Raw genomic sequence first — 21,052 nt, forward strand, 5'->3', positions numbered from 1 at the left:
CTGGGTCAGGGCGGGGTCGGACTCTTGTCTGTTTTTGATCTTTTTCCTGTCCCGCACCAAGCCCACCCACCATTGCATCTTCCATGTATGTGCTTGGTAGCATGTCCATCCACAGGGAACCAAATGGATCCAGGTAATGAACATTGAAGTAGAGATCCAGGATCCATAATACACCTGCTCTGAAACCTGTCCCAAAGTCTGTGACTCTCTCACACTGAAACAGAAACAATAATAGCTTTCTGGACTGTGAAGTGACATGTGTCTCTACTTCCAATCTTGAATGCATAGGTGCTGAGCCTGGACAGAAAAGGACCATGGCTCCTGTGTGCTGGGATCCACAGTAAGAACTCAGTGAAATCTGAATTCGAGACATAGAGTGAATAATTATTGTAGAGTGAATCCTCCCAAGTAGGGCTTATGAACATTGCACAGGAAAAGCTATTTCAAAGAGCTTCCTGAAAGAAAAATCATTTTTAAAAATTTATTTTAATTCCAGTAGAGCTAACATACAGTGTTACATTCGTTTCAGGTGTACAGTAGAGTGATTCAGTAATTCTATATATTACTCAGTGGTCATCAAGAAAAGTGTCCTCTTAATCCGCTTCATCTATTTCACTCATCCCTCTATCCACCTCCTCTCTGGTAACCATCCATTTGTTCTCTATTGTTAAGATTCGTATTTTGGTGTGTCTTCTTTTTCTCTTTTATTTATTTATTTTTGTTTGTTTCTTAAATTCCCCATTAGAGTGACATCGTATGGGATTTGTCTTTCTCTGACTGACTGATTTCAGTTAGGATAATACTCTCTAGCTCCATCCATGTGTCTGCAAATGGCAAGGTTTCATTCTTTTTCAAGCCAAGTAATACTCCATTGTGTGTGTGTGTGTGTGTGTGTGTGTGTGTTTGTGAATACACACATCTATCATCTCATTTGTCAATTTTTCTACAGACACTTGGGTTGCTTCCATATTGTGATATTGTAAATAATGGTGCAAGAAACATAGGGGTGCACGTATCCTTTTACGTTACTGTTTTCCTATTCTTTTGGTAAATACGAGTAGTGTGATTGTTGGATCGTAGGGTAGTTCTATATTTAATTTTTTGAGGATCCTTCACACTGTTTTCCACGGTGGCCACCGCAGTTTGCATTCCCAGCCACAGTTCGCGAGGATTCCCCTTTATCCACATCCTCCCAACACCTGCTCTTTGTTGTGCTTTTGATGTTAGCCATTCTGACAGGTTTGAGGTATTACCTCATTGTCCTTTGGATTTACATTTTCCTGATGATGGGTGATGGTGAACATCTTTTCACGGGACTGTTGGCCATTTGTATTTCTTCTTTGGAGAAATGTCTGTCCATGTCTTCTGCCTATTTTTTAACTGGATTATTTGTTTTTGGGGGGTCGCGTAGTATCAGTTGTATATGTTTTGGACACTATCCCTTTATTGCATATGATCTTTGCAAATATCTTCTCCCTTTGAGTAGGTTGTCTTATTATTTTTACATTTTCATTGTTCTTCTGCCGTGTGGAAACTTTTTATTTTGCTGTATTCCCAATAGTTTATTTTTGCTTTCATTTCCTTTGCCTCAGGACACAGTCTAAAAAAACGTTGGTATGGTCCATGTCAGGAGTTGCTGTCTTCCCTCCTGTAGGATTTTTATGGATTCAGGTCTCATATTGAGGTCTTGAAACTGTTTTGTGTTTGTCTGTATTGTGTAAGAAAGCAGTCTAATTTCATTCTTTTGTGCGTAGCTGTCTAGTTTTCCCAATACCATTTGTTGTAGAGACTGTCCGTTTCCCTTTTGATATCGTTGCTTGCTTTGTGGAAGATTCATGGCCCACATAATTGTGGGTTTCTGTCTGAACTTGTATCCTGTTCCTTTGGTCGCTGTGTCTATTTTTGTGCCATACTGTCTTGTTAGGATGACTGCAGCTTTGTAGTATAACCTGAAATCTGAAATTGTGAGTCCCCCAGCTTTGTTTTTCTTTTCCACATTGCACTGGATGTTCGGACTCTTTAGTGGTTCCATACAAATGTTTAGGTTTGTTTATTCGAGGTCTTTTGTTCTTTAATTTAAATTCAATTAGCCAACTTACAGTACATCATTAGTTTCAGATGTAGTCTTCAATAAATTTTCAGTCATCTGTAACACCCAATGCTCATTGTATCGTGTGACCTCCTTAATGCTACTCACCCAGTTACCCCCCCAACTTCTCCAACAATCATCAGTTTCTTGTGATAGTTAAGAGTCCATCATGGGTTTTCTCCCTCTCAGATGACTTCCCATTCTATTTTCCCTTCCTTCCCCTATGGTCTACTTCCTTGTTTATGATATTCCACATAGGAGTGAAAGCATATGATCATTGTCTTTCTTTCATTGACTTATTCCACTCAGCATAATACCCTCCAGCTCCACCCAGGTCGGTGTGATGGTAAGTACTCATCCTTTCTGATGGCTGAGTAATATTCCATTATATATATGATCCACATCTTCTTTATCCATTCATCTATAAATGCTCATCTGCACTCCTTCCACAGTTTGTCTATTATGGATATTGCTGCTATGAACACTGGGGTGCATGTGTCCTGTCTTCACTACCTCTGTCTGTTTGGGGTAAATACCCAGTAGTGCAATTGCTGGGACATAGGGTAGCTTTATTTATAACTTCTTGAGGAAATTCTGTACCATTTTCAAGAGTGGCTGTACCGGACTGCATTTGTACAGGGGTGTAAGAGGGTTCCCGTTTCTCCACATCCTGTCCAACATGTGTAGTTTCATGTCTTCTTATTTTTAGATATTCGGCCTCGTGTGATATGGCATCTATAGGGGTTTAGATTTGCATTTCCCTGAAGCCTAGTGATATGAAGCATTTATGCATGTATCTTTTGGTCACCAGTACGTCGTCATCAGTGAAATGACTTCCCATTTTAATCCATCTCAAGACCTAAAGCTGGGTAAGGCACTGAAGCTGGATGATGCCACCGGTTGGAAGTGTGGAGAATTTCAAAAGATCTCTGTGGAGAGCAAGTTTAAAGGTCAGTGTGAAGCTACTAATTGGATTCGGGGAGATCTCTGAAAGTGGGGGTTGCCTGGGATGGGCTAAGGGGGGCCCTCTGATTTTCCTATGAATCCTTGCTGCAGCCCCAAATGGACAGTTTCCTGCTGTGGGGCAGGCTGAGTCCTCTAGTCGTGCAGAGGTGAGCCCAATGCCTGGTGCCTTGGAGGCAGGCAAACGGGGAGGGACCCTCAGCAGAAGACCCAGGGTTAGGTTAGGCCTCAAGAGACAGCAGGTCCGAACTGCCCAGTGCTCAGAGAACTCCCAGGTCGAGTGAGTTGAGGGCACAAGCGCGGGTGAGTGTGAGCCTTGGAGTTTCATCCGGAATGGCCCACAAATGTCGGGGTTCACCAGAAGGGGCTCTCAGGGGTGCCCCAATTCTCTTGCCCTGAATGCTGTGTTGTGCCCCCAAACGGTACAGTTTCCTGTGGGCTGAAGGCTGAGTCCTACGGTGTGGCTTCGGTGTCCCCAATCCCCTAGAGTGGGGTGCCAGGACCCTGGGGAGGGGCCCCTCTGTGGCCAACCTACGGTAAGGGTTAGAGTCCAGGAGCCCGGCAGGGACAATCAGCAGGCTGTGCTGTGAGCTCTGGAGGGCTGAGAGGAGACCATGGGGGAGGGTGAGCATGGGCCTCAGGGTTAGGGAACGGGGGGCTGCCAAAGGATGGGGTTAGGCTCCGGGGGCCTCCCCAAGTTCTCGTACCCTGTAGGATCCATAGAGCTCCAAGGGGCATGGTTTCCTGTCGAGTGGCAAGCTGAGTCCTGCGGTGGGGCAGAGGTATCCCAATTCCCCGGGGCTGCAGTATAAGTCTCCTGGGGAGGCCCCCACACCCGCGGCTGACCTAGGGCTAGGGTTAGGCCCCAGGAGCCCCGCAGGCCTGATCTGCTGGCTGTATGGGGAGCTACACGGGCTGAGGTGAGGGTGTGGGGAGGGTGAGCATGGACCTCAGGGTTGGGGTGCGGGAGGCCGCCGATGTTCGCTGGTGGCTCAGGGGGGCCCTGCTGGTTCTCCCGCCCTGAATGCTCTATGGCCTCCCAAGGCACACGATTTCCTGCAGGGTGGCAGACTGAGTCCTGCTGTGGGGCTCAGGTGTCCCGAATCCCCACGGCTGTGGCTCCAGGCTCCTGGGGAGGGGCCCCTCCACAGATGAACTAGGTTTAGGGTTGGCGCCCAGGAACCCCGCAGGCCAGATGTGCCCACTATGTGGCGAGCTCCGCCGCGGGCTGAGGTGAGGGTGCGGGGTGGGGTGAGCATGGGCTTCAAGGTTGGGTTTAGGGATCGCCGAAGTTTGCCGGGGTCTCTGGGGGCCCTCCTGGTTCTCCCGCCCTGAATGCTCTACAGCCTCCCAAGGGGCACGGTTTCCTGCGGGCTGGCAGGCTTTGTCCTGCAGCGGGGCTCAGGTGTCCCCAGTCCCTGGGGCTGCGGCACCGGGCCCCAGGGGAGGGGCCCTACCCAGCCGACCTAGGGTCAGGTCTAGGCCCCAGGAACCCGGCAGGCCTGATCCGCTGGCTCTGCGACAAGCTCGGTGGCAAGCTGAAGGGAAGGCGTGGGGCGGGATGAGCGTGGGCCTCAGGGTTGGGGTGTATGGGGCCGCCAAGGATCGCTGGGGGCTCAGGGGGGCCCTACCAGTTCTCTTGCACGGGATGCTCTGAGGCGACCCAAGGGGCATGGTTTCCTGAGGGGTGGCAGGCTGAGTCCCGTGGTGGGGCTCAGGTGTACCCAATCCCCGGGGTTAGGGTACGGATTAGGGTATGGGTTAAGGTTAGGGTATGGGTTACGGTTAGGGTATGGGTGAGGGTAGGGGTTAGGGTTAGGGGAAGGAGAGGGTACGGGTTAGGGTTGGGTTTAGGTTTTACAGGTTAGAGGTTATGGGTTAGGGTACAGATTAGGGTTTAGGGTACGGGTTAGGGTTTAGGGTTTGGGTTTAGGGTTAGGGTTAGGTTTGGAGTATGGGTTAGGTTTAGGGTACGGGTTAGGTTTAGGGTACGGATTAGGGTTCGCATAAGGTACGGTTTAGCGTGCGGGTTAGGGTACGGTTTAGGGTTAGTTTTGGCGTACGGATTTGGGTACGGTTTAGGGTACGGGTTATGGTTAGGGTACGGGTTAGGGTAGGGTACAGTTTAGGGAACGGGTTAGGGATAGGGATTGGGTATGGTTTAGGGTTAGGATATGGTTTAGGGTATGGGTTAAGGTACAGGTTAGGGTTAGGTATGGGTAGGGTATGGGTTAGGGTCCGGGTTAGGGATAGGGTACGGGTTAGGGTATGGGTTAGGGTATGGGCTAGGGTATGGGTTAAGGTTAAGGTAAGGGTACAGGTTAGGGTTAGGGTACGGGTAGGGTTAGGGTACAGGTTATGGTACGAGTTAGGGTCTGGGTTAGGGTCAGTGTTTAGGGTTTAGGGTTAAGGTTAGGATATGGGTTAGGGTACTTGTTAGGGTTACGGTTAGGTTTAGGGTACGGTTTAAGTTACGGGTTAGGGTACAGTTTAGGGTTAGGGTACGGGTTAGAGTACGTGTTAGGGTTATGGTTAGGGTTAGGGTACAATTTAGGGGTAGGGTTAGGGTACGGGTTAGAGTTAGGGTTAGAGTACGGGTTAGGGTACGGGTTAGGGTTAGGTTTAGGGTTAGGTTATGGGTTAGGGGTAGGGTTAGCTGAAGGGGTAGGGTTAGGGGTAGGGTTAGGGGTATGGTAGGGGTCGGGGTAGGGTTAGGGTTTAGGGTTAGGGTTTGGGGTTTGGGGTTAGTGGTTAAGGTTAGGGTTTAGTGTTTAGGGTTTCGGGATTAGGGTTAGTGGTTAGGGTTTAGGGTTTAGTGTTAATGTTAGGGTTTAGGGTTTAAGGATTAGGGTTTAGGGTTAGGTTTAGGGTAGGGTTAGGGTTAGGTTAAGGGTTAGTGGTTAGGGTTAGGATTAGGATTAGGGGTTAAGGTTTAGTGTTTAAGGTTAGGGGTTAGGGTTTAGGGTTAAGGTAAAACCCCAGTAGGGTAGAAGGACTGATGCGCCGGCTGTGCGGCGAGTGGAGGAGTGGGCCGAGGTGAGGGCGCTGGCGAGCAGGAGTATGGTATCCAGCGTTTTAGTGCAGGGGGCCTTTGAACATTGCTAGAGGCTCGGAGGGCCCTGTCCGTGTTCTCACCCTGAATGACCGGCGGCGCCCCTAGTGGCCCGGGTGGTGGCGGGGTGGCAGTGTGATTCTGGCAGTGCAGTTTGGGGGTCCCCAATTCCATGCATTGCAGCGCAAGGCCCCTTGGGAGGGGCCCCTCTGGGGCCGTCCTAGTGTTCATGTTAGCACCTAGGAGTCCGGCAGGCATGATCCGCCAGCTGTGCAGTAGCGGAGGGCCAGGTCGAGGTGAGGGCACCGGAGATCTGGAATGTGGGCCCAATAATTTTGGCGTGGGTGGCCTTGGAAGGTCGCCGGGTGTTCGGAGGGCCCTGCCCATTCTCCCACCCTGAAGGAACGTTGGCGCCTCTAGCGGCCTGTGTGGAGTGGGGTGGCAGGGTGCATCCGGCGCTGGGGCTTGGCGTCCCCAATCCCCGGTGTTGCGGCACCAGGCCCCTTAGGAAGGGACCCTCAGGGGCCATCCTAGGGTTAGGGATAGCGCCCAGGAGGCCGACAGGCCCGATCTGCTGGCTGTGTGAGGAGCGGAGTTGCGGGCTGAGTTGATGGCGATGGCGAATGGGAGCGTGGGCCCCAGCGTTTTGGCGCCCTGGGCCTTCGAATGTTGCCATGGATCATAGCGCCCTGCCCATTCTCTTGCCCTGAATAATCAGCGGCACCCATAGGGGATCCGTTGGTGGTGGGGCGGCAGGGTGAGTCCTGCACTGTGGCTCGGAGATCCCCAGTCCACAGCGTTGTGGCGCCAGGCTCCTTGGAAGGGGCTCCTCCTGGGCCGACTTAGGGTTAGAGTTAGCCCCCAGGAGGCCAGCAGACCCAATCCTCTGGCTGGGCGGCGAGAGGTGGGCAGGCCGAGGTAAAGGCCCTGGCAAGTGGGAGCGTGGGCCCCTGCATTTTGGCGCGGGAGGCTTCAAATGTCGCCAGTTTCTCCAGGGCCCTGACTGTTCTACCACCCTGAATGACCGGCAGCGCCCCTAGTGGCCCGGGTGGGGACAGTGTGGCAGGGTGAGTCCGGCTCTGGGGCTCTGAGTCACCAATCCCAAGCGTTGCAGAGCCAGGCCCCTTGGAATGTGCCCCACGGGGTCGACCTAGGGTTTCCGTTAGCCCCCAGGAGCCTGGCAGGAACTATCCACTGGCTCTGCAGCAAGCAGAGGGGTGGGCCGAGGTGAGGGCGCTGGCGAGCGGGAGCGTGGGCCCGGGCGTTTGGGTGCAGGGGTCCTTTGAAGGTCGCGGTGTCTCTGAGGGCCCTGCCCGTTCTCCTGCCCTGAATGAAGGGCAGGACCCCAAGACCCGGGTAGCAGCTGGGCGGCAGGGTGAGGCCAGTGCTGAGGTTGGGGTCCCCAATCCCCGGCGTTGCGGCTCCAGGCCCCTTGTAGGAGCCCCTCGGGGGTCGATCTAGCGTTACGGTTACCCCCAGAATGCTGGTGGACCCGATCAGCCGCTGTGCAACACGCGGAGGGTTGGGCTGAGGTGAGGGTGCTGGCGAGCCTGAGCATGAGCCCAAGTGTTTAGCGCAGTGGGCCTTCGAGGGTCGGCGGGGGCTGAGAGGACCCTGACCGTTCTCCTTCCCTGATTGACCGGTGGGCCCCTAGCGGCTCGGGTGGCTGAATGGCAGCAGGGTGAATCTGGCACTTGGGCTTGGGGTCCCCATCCCCAGCATTGCGATGACAGGCCCCTTGGGAGGGGCTCCTCGGGAGCCAACCTAGGGTTAAGTTTAGCCTCCAGGAGGTCGGCAGGCCCTATTCGCAACCTGTGTGGAGAGTGAAGTGGCAGACCGAGGTGAGGGCGCTGGTGAGCGGGAGCGTGGGCCCAGGTGTTTTGGCGCTGGGGGCCTTTGAAGGTCACCGTGTCTCAGAGGGCCCTGCCCTTTCTCCCCCCCTGAATAATGGCAGCACCCCAAGACACTGGGTGGCAGCTGGGCGGCAGGGTGAGTCCGGCGCTGGGGCTCAGGGGTCCCCAATCCCTGGCGTTGGGGCGCCAGGCCCATTGGGAGGGGCCTTTTGGGGGTCAATCTAGGGTTACGGTTAGCCCCCAGAAGGCTTGTGGACCCGATCAGTGGCTGTGCAACACGCGGAGGGTTGCCCCGAGGAGAGGGCACTGGCGAGCCTGAGCATGATCCCAAGTGTTTTAGCGCAGGGGGCCTTCGAAGGTCAGTGGGGGCTCGGAGGGCCCTGGCGGTTCTCCCACCCTGAATGAATGGCAGCACCCCTAGCGGCCCGTGTGGGGCGGGGCAGCAGCGTGCATCCGGCGCTGGGGCATGGGGGTCCCCAATCCCCGGCGTTGCGGCGCCAGGCCCGTTAGGAAGGGACCCTCAGGGGCCGTCCTACGGTTAGGGTTAGCGCCCAGGAGGCCGGCAGGCCCGATCCGCTGGCTGTGCGAGGAACGGAGGTGCGGGCCGAGTTGAGGGTGATGGCGAGCGGGAGCGTGGGCCCCAGTGTTTTGGCACGCTGGGCCTTGGAATGTTGCCATGGCTCGGAGGACCCTGCCCCTTCTCCTGCCCTGAATAAATAGCGGCGCCCCTAGAGGCTCCTTAGGCAGTGGGGCGGCAGGGTGAGTCCCGCGCTGTGGCTCGGGGTCCCCATACCCAGCGTTGTGACAACAAGCCCCTTGGGAGCGGCCCCTCGGGGGCCAAACCTAGGGTCAGATTTAGCCACCAGGAGACCGGCAGGCCCTATTCGCAACCTGTGTGGAGAGTGAAGTGGCGGACCGAGGTGAGGGCGCTGGTGATTGGGAACGTGGGCCTGGGCGTTTTGGCGCGGGGGGCTTTCGAAGGTCACCGTGTCTGGGAGGGCCCTGCTCGTTCTCCCGCCCTGAATGAACCGCAGCACCCCAAGCCCCCGGGTGGTGGCTGGGCGGCAGGGTGAGTCTGGCTCTGGGTCTTGGGGTCCCTGATCCCCAGTGTAGCGGCACCAGGACCCTCGGGAGGGGCCCCTGGGTGGTTGACCTAGGGTTAGGGTTAGCCCCCAGGAGGCCGGCAGGTGGTATCCGGCCACTGTCCGGGGAGCGGAGGGCGGGGCCGAGGTGAGGGCGTTGGGGAGCGGGAGCGTGGGCACCAGCGTTTTGGCACGGGGAGCCTTTGAAGGCCACCGGGGGCTCAGAAGGCCCTGCCCCTTCTCTCGCCCTGAATGACCCGCAGTGCTCCTAGCGGCCTGGGTGGCGGCGTTGCTGTAGGGTGAGTGTGGCTCTGGGGCTTGAGGTTCCCGATCCCCGGCGAAGCAGTCCCAGGACCCTTGGGAGGGGCCCCTGGGTGGCCGACCTAGGGTTAGGGTTAGCACCCGGGAGGCCGGCAGGCGGGATCCGCGCGCTGTGCGTGGAGCGGAGGGGCGGGCCGAGGTGAGGGCGCTGGCGAGCAAGAGCCTGGGCCCAAGCGTTTTGGCACCGGGGGCCTTCGAATGTCTCCGGGGACTCGGCGGGCCCTGCCCATTCTCCTCCCTGAATGACCGGCGGCGCCCCTAGCAGCCCAGGTGGCGGCGGGGCGGCATGTAAGTCCGGGCATAGGGCTCGGGGGTCCCCAGTCCACTGCGTTGCGGCACCAGGCCCCTTGGGAGGGGCCCCTCGGGGGCCAACCTAGAGTTAGGTTTAGCCCCTAGGAGGCCAGGAGGCCCTATTCGCCAGCTGTGTGGAGAGCAGAGTGGCAGACCTAGGTGAGGGCGCTGGTGAGTGGGAGGGTGGGCCTGGGCGTTTTGGCGTGTGGGGCCTTTGAAGGTCGCCGTGTCTCGGAGGGCCCTGCCTGTTCTCCTGCCCTGAATGAACGGCAGCACCCCAAGCCCCCGGGTGGCGGCTGGGCGGCAGGTGAGTCAGGTGCTGAGGCTTGGGGTCCCCAATCCCCGGCGTTGTGGCATCAGGCCCCTTGGGAGGGGCCCCTCGGGTCCGACCTAGGGTTAGGGTTAGCCCCCAGGTGGCCGGCAGGCCCGATCCGCCTGCTGTGCGGGGAGCGGAGGGGCGGGCCGAGGTGAGGGCGCTGGGGAGTGGAAGCATGGGCACCAGCGTTTTGGCTCCAGGAGCCTTTGAAGGTCACCGGGAACTCGGAAGGACCTGCCACTTCTCTCACCCTGAATGACCGGCCGCGCCCCTAGCTGCCCAGGTGGCGACAGTGTGGAAGGGTGAGTCCGGCTCTGGGGCTCTGAGTCACCAATCCCAAGCATTGCAGAGCCAGACCCCTTGGGATGTGCCCCACAGGGCTGACCTAGGTTTTCAGTTAGCCCCCAGGAGCCTGGCAGGCACTATCCACTGGCTCTGCAGCAAACGGAGGGGCGGGCCGAGGTGAGGGCGCTGGGGAGCGGGAGCGTGGGCACCAGCATTTTGGCGTGGTGAGCCTTTGAAGGTCACCGGGGACTCCGAAGGCCCTGCCCTTCTCTCGCCCTGAATGACCGGCGGCGCCCCTAGAGGCCCGGGTGGCGACAGTGCCACAGGGTGAGTCTGGCTCTGGGGTCTGAGTCACCAATCCCCAGCGTTGCAGAGCCAGGCCCCTTGGGATGTGCCCCACGGGGCCGACCTAGGGTTTTCATTAGAACCAAGAGCCCGGCAGGCCCTATCCAATGGGTCTGAATCAAGGGGAGAGTTGGGCCAAGGTGAGGATGCTGGTGATCATGAGCCTGGGCCCAAGCGTTTTGGTTCAGAACACCTTCAAAGTTCAGCGGGGGTTCGAAGGGCTCTGCCCGTTCTCCCACCCTGCACGAACGGCGGCGCCCCTAGCAGCCTGGGTCGTGAGGGGTGGCAGGGTGAGTCAGGCCCTGCGGCTCAGGTATCTCCAATCCCCAGTGATGCAGCGCCAGGCCCCTTGGGAGGGGCCCCTTGGATGACAACTTAGGTTTAGGTTTAGCCCCTAGGAACTCGGCAGGTCCTATTCGCCAGCTGTGTGGAGAGTGGAGTGGCGGACCGAGGTGAGTTCACTGGTGTTTGAGAGCGTGGGCTCGGGCGTTTTGGCGCGGGGGGGATTCGAAGGTCACCGTGTCTCGGAGCGCCCTGCCCGTTCTCCCGCCCTGAATGAATGGCAGCACCCCAAGCCCCTGGGTGGCGGCTGGGCGGCAGGGTGAGTCGGGTGCTGAGGCTCAGGGTCCCCAATCCCCGGCGTTGCGACGCCAGGCCCCTTGGGATGGGCCCCTCGGGGGTCGATCTAGGGTTACAGTTAGCCCCCTGGAGACCGGTGGACCCGATCAGCATCTGTGCGGCACACGGCAGGGTGGGCAGAGGTGAGGGCGCTGGCGAGCCTGAGCATGAGCCCAAGCGTTTTAGTGTGGGGGGCCTTCGAAGGTCAGTGTTGGCTTGGAGGGACCTGCCCATTCTCCCGCTCTGAATGACCAGTGGGGCCCCTAGTGGCTCAGGTGGCTGAAGGGTAGCAGGGTGAGTCCAGCACTTGGGCTCGGTTGCCCCATCCCCAGCGTTGGGGCGCCAGGCCACTTGAGAAGGGCCCCTCGGGGGCCGGCCTACAGTTACAGTTAGCACCCAGGAGGCTGGCAGGCACTATACACCGCCTGTGCATGGAGCGGAGAGTTGGGCCGAGGTGAGGACGCTGGTGAACATGAGCCTGGGCACAAGCATTTTGGTTCTGGGCGCCATCGAAGGTGGGCGGGGGTTCGGAGGCCCCTGCCAGTTCTCCCACCCAGAATGAATGGCGGCGCCCCTAGCGGGCCGTGTGGGGCAGGGCGGCAGGGTGCACTCAGCCCTGGGGCTTGGGGGTCGCCAATCCCCGGCGTTGCGCTGCAAGGCTCCTTAGGAAGGGACCCTCAGGGGCCGTCCTAGGGTTAGGGTTAGCGCCCAGGAGGCTGGCAGGCCCTATCTGCTGGCTGTGCGAGGAGTGGAGGTGTGGGCCGAGTTGAGGGGGATGCAGAGCGGGAGCGTGGGCCCCAGTGTTTTGGCACCCTGGGCCTTCGAATGTTGCCATGTCTCGAAGGGCCCTGCCCATTCTCCTGCCCTGCATAACCAGCGGCGCCCCTAGAGGCTCCGTTGGCGGTGGGGCTGCAGGGTGGGTCCTGAGCTGCGGCTCAGGGATCCCCAATCCCCAGCATTGTAGGGCCAGGCCTCTTGGGAGGGGCTCCTCCTGGGCCAACCTAGGATTAGAGTTAGCACCCAGGAGGCAGGCAGGCCCAATCCTCTGGCTGGGCTGCGAGAGGTGGGCGGGCCGAGGTAAAGGCGCTGGTGAGCGGGAGCGTGGGCCCCTGCATTTTGGCATGGGAGGCTTCAAATGTCGCCGGTTTCTCCAGGGCCCTGTCCGTTCTCCAGCCCTGAATGAGCGGCGGCGCCCCTAGCGGCCCGGGTGGCGGCGTTGCAGCAGCGTGAGTCTGGTTCTGCGGCTTGGGGTCCCAGATCCCTGGCGTATAGGCACCAGAATCCTTGGGAGGGACCCTGGAGGGCCAACCTACGGTTAGGGTTAGCCCACACAAGGCCGGCATGCCGGATCCGCCCTCTGTGCAGGGAGCAGAGGGGCGGGCTGAGGTGAGGGCGCTGGGGAGCGGGAGCGTGGGCACCCGGGTTTTGGCGCGGAGAGCCTTCGAAGGTCGCCAGTGGCTCGGAGGACCCTGTCCATTCTTGTGCCCTGAATGACCAGCGGCGCCCCTAGTGTCCCGAGTGGCAGCAGGGAGGCAGAGTGAGTCTGGCGATGGGGCCTATGGTCCTAGTCCCAGGCTTGGTGGCGCCAGGCCCCTTGGGAGGGGCCCCTCTGGGTCCTGCCTAGCTTTAGGGTTACCCCCAGGAGTCCGGCGGCCTGATCCGCTGGCTGTGCATCGAGCAGAGGGGCGGGCCGACGTGAATGCGCTGGCGAGCGGGAGTGTGGGCCCAAGCGTTTTGGCGCGGGGAGCCTTCGAAGGTCACCGGGGGCTCAGAGGGCCCTGCCTATTCTCTCGCCCTGTGAGGACGTTGCCCCTAGCGGGCCGGGTCATGGCGGGGCGGCAGGGTGAGTCTGGAGCTAGGGCTCGTGGGTCCCCAATCCCCAGCGTGGCATCGCCAGGCACTTGGGAGTGGTACCTTGGGGGCCTACCTAGGGTTAGGGTTAGCCCAAAGGAGGCCGGCAGGCCCATTCTGCTGGCTGTGCAGCGAGAGGAGTGGTGGGCAGAGGTGAGGGCGCTGGAGAGCGGGAGCGTGGGCCCAAGCGTTTTGGCGTGGGGGGCCTTCGAAAGTCGCCGGGGGCTCAGAGATCCATGCCCCTTCTCCCGCCCTGAATGAGTGTCGGCGCCCCTAGCAGCCCGGGTGGCGGCGGGGTGGGTGGGTGAGTCTGGTGCTCATGCTCGTGGGTCCCCAATCCCCGGCGTGGCAGAGCCAGGACCCTTGGAAAGGGCCCCTCGGGGGCCGACCTAGGTTTAGGGTTAGCCCCCAGGAGCCCAGCAGGCCCTATCCGCCAGCTGCGTGTTCGAGCGGAGGGGCGGGCTGAGGTGAGGGCAATGGTGAGCGGGAGCGTGGGCCCAAGCGTTTTGGCACAGGGGGCCTTCGAAGGTCACGGGGGGCTCGGAGGGCCCTGCCCCTTTTCCTGCCCCGAAGGACCGGCGGCGCCCCTAGCAGCCCGGGTGGTGGCGGGGTGGCAGTGAAAGTCCAGCACTGGGGCTCGATTGTCCCCAATCCCCGGCGTGATGGCGCCAGTCCCCTTGGGAGGGGCTCCTCAGGGGCCGAACTAGGGTTAGGGTTAGCCCCCAGGAGGCTGGCAGGCCCGATCTGACGGCTGTGTGGCGAGCAGAGGGTGGGTCCCAGGTGAGGGCAATGGTGAGCGGGAGCGTGGGCCCTAGCGTTTTGGCGTGGGTTGCCTTCGAAGGTCGCAGGGGGCACGGAGGGCCCTGCAAGTTCTCCCACTCTGAATGAGGATGGCGACCCTAGCGGGCCGGGTCTCGGCAGGGCAGCAGGGTGAGTCCGGCGCTGGTGTTCAGGGGTCCCCAATCCCCAGCGTGTTGGTGCCAGACCCCTTGGGAGGGGCCCCTCGACAGCCAACCTAGGGTTAGGGTTAGACCCCAGTAGGCCGCCAGGCCCGATCCGCTGGTTGTGCGGCTTGCGGAGGGGCTGGCCGAGGTGAGGGCACTGGTGAGCAGAAGCGTGGGCCGAAGCATTTTGGCACGGGGGGCCTTCAAATGTCACCGGTGTCTCGGAGAGCCCTGCCCATTCTCCCGTCCTGAATGACCGGCGGTGCCCCTAGTGACCCGGGTGGCAGCGGGGGGCATGGTGAGTCCGGCGCTGGGGCTCAGGAGTCCCCTTTCCCCCGTTGTTGCGGCACCAGGCCCCTTGGGAGGGGCCACTAGGGGGCCGACATAGGTTTAGGGTTAGCCCCCAGAAGGCCCACAGGCCCGATCCGCCAGCTGTGCAGCGAGCGGAGGGGAGGGCCGAGGTAAGGGCGCTGGCCAGCGGGAGCATGGGGCCAAGCGTTTTGGTGCGGGGGGCCTTCGAAGGTCGCAGGTCGCTCAGAGGGCCCTGCCTGTTCTCCCTCCCTGAATGAACGGCGGCGCCCCTAGCGGCCCAGGTGGCAGTAGGGCGGGAGGGTGAGTCCGGCGCTTGGGCTCGGGAGTCCCCAATCCCTGGTGTTGTGGCAATAGGAACCTGGGATGGGCCCCTCGGGGGCCCACCAATGGTTAGGGTAACACCCAGGAGGCCTGCAGTCCAGATCCACTGGCTCTACAGCAAGTGGAGGGGCAGACCGAGGTGAGGGCACAGGCGAGCTGGAGCATGGGCCCAAGCGTTTTGGCACAGGGGGCCTTCGAATGTCACCAGGGGCTCGGAGGAATCTGCCCGTTCTCCCTCCCTGAATGACTGACGGTGCTCCTAGCAGCCTGGGTGGCGGCGGGGCGACACGGTGAGTCCGGCGTTGGGGCTCGGGGGTCCCCAATCCCAGGCATTGCGGTGCCAGGCCCCTTCGGAGGGGCACCTCAGGGGACAACCTAGGGTTCTGCGTAGCCCCCAGGAGGAGTGCAGGCCTCATCCGCCGGCTCTGTGGCGAGCGGAGGGGTGGGCCGAGGTGAGGGCACTGAGGAGCAGGAGCGTGGGCTCAAGCGTTTTGGATGGGGGGGCCTTCGAAGTTCGCCACGGGTTCAGAGGGCCCTGCCCGTTCTACCGCCCTGAATGACCAGCGGCACCCCTAGCGGCCCGGGTGGTGATGGGGCGGCAGGGAGACTCCGGCACTGGGGATCGGGGCTCCCTAATACCCGGCGTTGCAGCCTCAGGCCCATTGGGACGGACCCCTCGGTGGCAGACCTAGGGTTAGGGTTAGCCCCCAGGAGGCTGTCAGGCTCCTTCCGCCCATGTGCGGTGAATGGAGGTGTGGGTTGAGGTGAGGTAGCTGGCGAGTGGGGGCATGGGCCAGAGCATTTATGCTTTGGCTTGGGGTGCCTTCGAAGGTCGCAGGAGGCTTGGAGGGTCCTGCCCGTTCTGTCGCCCTGAAGGACTGGTGACGCCCCTAGTGCCCCATGTGGCGGCAGGGCGGCACGGTGCGTCCGGCAGTGGGACTTGGGGGTCCCCAATCCCTGGCATGCAGCGCCAGGCCACTTGGGAGGGGCCCTTCAGGGGCGACTTGGCATAGGGTTAGCCCCCAGGAAGCCCGCAGGCCCGATCCGCCAGCTCTGCCACGAGGGCGCTGGGGAGCAGGAGCGAGGGAGCCAGAGTTTTTGCACAGGGGCCTTTGAAGGTCACAGGGGGATCGGAGGGCCTTGCCCGTTCTCCCTTCTTGAATGACTGGCACCGCCCGTAGCGCCCTGGGTGCTTGCGGGGTGGCAGAGTGAGTCCAGCACTGGGGCTCGGGGGTCCCAAATCCCCGGCATTGCGGTGCCAGGCTCCGTGGGAGGGGCCCCTCGGGGGCTGACCTCGGGTTAGGGTTCTTCCACAGGAGGCCGGCAAGCCCAGCGCTAAGTGGCTCTGGCAATGTAACAAAAATGCCATACACTTATCTGAAAGAAATAACAGTGTACAGGAACCCTCTTAGCCCTAACATCATCCTTTCTGAATATGGAAGCCAGCCCCAAAGTGCTCGTGGAAGTCTGACGAAAGGGCTGAGCACTTTTCTCTGAGTCACCACACTGTACAGGGAAAGACCAATGTACATCATCTTTCACGAGTAGGAAGCATTAATGAAAAGGTTCTGGAATTTCGAGAACTCTGACCCATCCTTATTGGTAATAAACCATCGTGTACAGGAAAACACCTTCAACTCTCATCAGCCTCCTCAATCGTGATTCTGATTCAACTTTGGGTGTGTAGGACTAGGGAAATGTCCACATCTTATTGCTAAGAAAGAACGATGTCAGGGTAATGCCCTTCAAGTCACATCAGCCTTCCTGAAGGCGGAAGCAGGAATCAAGGTGGTTATGTTACCATGAGGTAAGGAAGATGAGCATATAAGTGAGAAACAACAGTGGGCAGGACCTCTCTTCCAACAAACAGTATCTTTGCTTAATTTTGAATCCCTATGGTAAGTGGTTGTGGGCATTTGTGAGGTCAAAATCTGAAGTGTTTTGTAAAACCTCTTGGTCATTCACAGATGAGACTAAGGTAGTTGGGGACTCCTAGGCAGTGATTTGTCCACTGTCAAAAATATGACAAGATAAAAGAGACAGATGAGGTCTCCTCAGGCATTGTCCTTTATCCTCATCCTCCGTGAGGATGGCCATCTCTGGACAGCTCAGTGGCAGGGTCTCATTCACAGTGGGGGCATCTGTTCCTCACAGACATCAGGCAGGGAAATGGATTTGGTTCTCTGTGCCAGCCCAGCCACAGCTGAGTGTCACAGCACCCTCTCGTGGGCTCATAAGAGTTTCACTGTCACCAGGCAGGTCATTGTATTTGATAAACCACTGTGAGAGTTTGCAATCGCCTTCATCTGCAACCTCCTAGAGGCAAATGCAGATCTCTGGTACCATGTGAAGTCATGTGAAGGCATTGTGAGAAAGTGTCCTTTTGCTTAAGAAAAACATGGCTGGGGCTCCTGGCTGGCTCAGCCAGTTAAGCATGTGCCTTTGGCTCAGGTTATGATCCCAGGGTTCTGGGATCGAGCCGAGGCTCCCTGCTCAGCAGGAAAGGAGGTAGGGAAATAGCTTAGAACCCACAGAGAATGTGAATGAAGGGGAGTGAAATGGAACTTGGTCTGTGTTTTGCTTTAGGGATTGGAAGTTAGTTTTTTCTCAATTGTGATTGTTCTTGAGACAGAAAAGCTGTATTGGTTTTTTTTTACCTTTAATTTTTTTCTAATAACAATTTTTTATTATGATATGTTAGTCACTGTACAGTATTTCCTTAGTTTTTGATGTAGTGTACCGTGATTCATTATTTGCATATAACACCCAGTGCTCCATGCAATATGTACCTTCCTTAATACTCATCACTGGCCCATCCCAATCCCCCACCCCTCTCCCCTCTGCAGCCCTCAGTTTGTTTCCCAGAGTCCATAGTCTCTCGAGGTTCATTCCCCCTTCTGTTTAGGGTCCATTGTCTAAAGGGACAGACAGTGGAAGTTCACGAAATATAAGATCGAAATTTCATTGTTCATTATAGATGCCGCCAAGTAGTTCCCAGACATTTCATTCTACTGTAGTAATTCATTATACCTGTGCAGGTGCACGTGGAAGATAAATGATGAATGTATACTGGTAATAAAACACGCCCCACAGTAGTAGAATAATAGAGGATGCACATGTGTAAAATTATTCAACTACAGCTTCCATGCTTTCCCTTTGGTTCCTTATTATCTATGAATTTGGACAATTTTTGTTCTCTAGGCTTAAAACTCATTGTCAGTATTCAGAGTTTTTCAGTGCTGATCTTCTCCTGTATAAGTTACCAAAAACCTAAAATATGTATGAACTTTAAAAAATGCTATATTGAAAATTACAGCAGGGAAGTTCCATTTTGTGAATATTGTGTCAATGGATCTCTATTTTGACATCAGTGTTCATTAGGAATGATGACATTTCATGTGAGTATAAATATCAATGTGAAAAAGAAAAGGTAGGAAGAACCTTGTATGTTTAAGTAATCGGTGAAATGACAGGTGTGTGTGTGTGTGTGTGTGTGTGTGTGTGTGTGTGTGTGGTGTGTGTGTGTGTAATTCATTTTCAGTGAATGGTTCAGCTTCTTGTAGGGCCTCCGAGAGAGCCCAGGTGAACCTTTCAATTAGTTGGTATCTGTTCTCAGAACATGGGAATCTCTTAGTCCAAACAGGCAAGCTTTGAGGTCTTGAAGAGTTTCAGTCCTCAGCGATGGTGTTGCAGACCCTTGTGTGCAAACCCTAGGGTATGCTCAGAGCCCTCATTAGCAGGTACCAACTTGTGAGGATTTCAGACAGCATTTCCCAAAGAAGTACCTCTTGATTCTCTGTCCTTGTCAGTTCCCTACACGTCCTTACACTAGTTATGTGATCAGTGTGTTTCAGGATAATCCCCACATGTGATTTTTGCTATTTCCTACTAGTCCTATCTGTTTCTCATCTTCTTCTTTTATGGTAGGGGTTGGGAAGCAATCTGTGTGGTGTAGGAGGGGATGTGGAAGTTGTCTGCCTTCAGAGGACCGAATGATGCCTAGAAATTGTACTGTACTTTGAGGTCAATTATCCATCCTCTGAGTGTCAGGAATTCCATCACTTTACTTTGATGCTAGTCTGTTCTTCAAGCTGTCCTCAGAAATAAGGACGTCATCCATCTAGGGAATACTGGTTTGTGTGTATGTTTTCATTTTAGGAAAGGCCTTGCTGTTCCTGAAAATAATACTGTAGAGCACCCTTTCCTGTTCTTATTGGCCATCAGTCAATCTTTTGTGAAGTATTCGTTTGTAAATAGACTTTTTATGATTGATGAGCAGGAATTCTTTATTGACAAGTCTTTGTCAGTGTGTATATTGCAAATCTTTACTTCCCAGCCTGTGGTTCACTTTTTCATTTTCTTATGGTAATAAGATAAGGAGAAATGTCACATTTTTATGAAGTCCCACTGAATTCTTTTAAATGGTTAGTGCACCCTATATCCTACCCCAAGATTGACAGGTTCTATGTTTTCTGTCAGAAACTGTCCAATGGGAAGCTACAATCCATCTCAAATTTATAAATTGCATTTTAATTCTAATAGGGTATTTATACACTGTTTTGGATTTTCTATGTACACAATCATATTATCTGTGAATAGTCACAATTATCCCCTCAATTCTTATGCTTTTTGTTTCTCTTGCCTTAAAACACTTGTAGATTCTCTGATGCCACGTTGAATAGAGCAGCATTGTTTGAAGATTTAATATACCTTTCTCAATATCTAACAGAAAAAGCAGACAAAACATTGGTAAAAATGTGACCTAATTGACATATAGGGAACATTCCATAATAAGTGCAGAATACATTATTTTCAAGTGGTCATAGACTCTTTACCCAAATAGATGATAGGTGGGGCCACGAATCAAGTCTACAAATGTTAAACCCTGAAATTAACTAGATTCTATTCTTAGACCACAGGGGAATTGAGCCACAGTCATAGCGAAAAGAAAACCAGGAAGTCCTTCAATGTTTAAAAATTAAATGGAACTTTGCTACATATCCTAAAGGTCAGAGAGGGAATCTCAATGGAAATTCTGAACCTTTTCTACATGAGGGCTCACACACAATGGCACTTTCTTTGTGAAGAGCATTATAATAACCTAGAGAGTATTTGAGCCTTAAGTCAGAGTTCTGCCTGCCCCAGCCACACCTGGAAGCCTTGGCCTGTGGTCCCCCTCAGCTGTCCTTTCTGGCGGCCCTGAGCTAAGGGGGTCATCATGGCCATATGGAAATGGGAAGCTCCCCACTCATACTGATGGCGGTGCCCCCTCCCCAGCTGCCCATTCTGGTGGCTCTGAGCTAAGGGGGTCAACATGGCCGTATGGAAATTAGAAGCTCCCCACTCTTAGTGATGACGTTGCTATCGTATCATCCTCACCAGTCCAACAACATGATTTCTGGGTGAAATATGACACAAGAGCCATTTCTTGGCCTTCCTTCAGGTTTGAAAATCATCTGGTGAGTCATCTATTAGAAATATGGATTCAACATGTGTTCTTTCTTCTGGAAAAGAAATAGACCCAATAGCAATTATGGCTTCCTGAGCACCTGTTCTTGAGAAACATCATACTGTCTCTTTGTAGCATTCTGCCTCTTAAACTTCTCAATTAGGGTATAGATATTTTTAGGCACATTTTCAGGTGGTTAGACAGGGACTCGGATGATATGAGTCACAGAGGATTTTAGTGTCAGAAACCTAAATGGGATCCCCAAATTGACTCCAAATCGCTTGTTGTTCCATACAGGGTACTATTTCCCTCTTATCTCTGGTCTTCTCGATCTGGAAACCTATCAAGTATCAGGATTTTCTTGTCATGTGGACAAATGGAACGAATTCAGCGGGCCTTTTCACGTCTGTCCATGGTGATCATTAAGATCATTATCTCAGTAGAGGAACTCTGGGTAAGATACTCAAAGATCCTAAGGAATACAGACAGTATAATATTTTCCTGGTATTAAAGTTACTGAAACCAACTATCCTTTTTAGTAGATTCAGGCTCTGGTATGTTCAGAGGGTACTGTAAAACAGGTCTGAAATAGTATTTAAAAACACTCAGCTCAGCCTGTTCTACAAAGTGAGCCAATGCTTATAAACATGGCTAAAATATTGCTTTACCTACGATGACTTCCCAGCCATCCTAGTGTTTATATGGTATGACTGTGACTTGCATTAGTCAACATTTGTAGAGAAAGAACTTAGTGCATCCAGGGGGCACTTCATGTTGAAATTAGTTTGTGACAACGAGCTACTGTGTTTTATTCTGCAGTCCAAGGGAATGGTGCCAGACATCTCTAAGGTGTCTAGCAGTTCTACAATTCTGATTTTAAGTGGTCTGTGTGCTTCAGAGATTTAGGCAGGAGAAGGGCAGGAGTCCAGAGACTGTGAACACTTCTGTTACCTCTGCTGA

This window comes from Ursus americanus, chromosome 32 (assembly GCF_024610735.1).
Source record: "Ursus americanus isolate L20-20 chromosome 32, mUrsAme1.1.p, whole genome shotgun sequence".
Taxonomy (NCBI): domain Eukaryota; kingdom Metazoa; phylum Chordata; class Mammalia; order Carnivora; family Ursidae; genus Ursus; species Ursus americanus.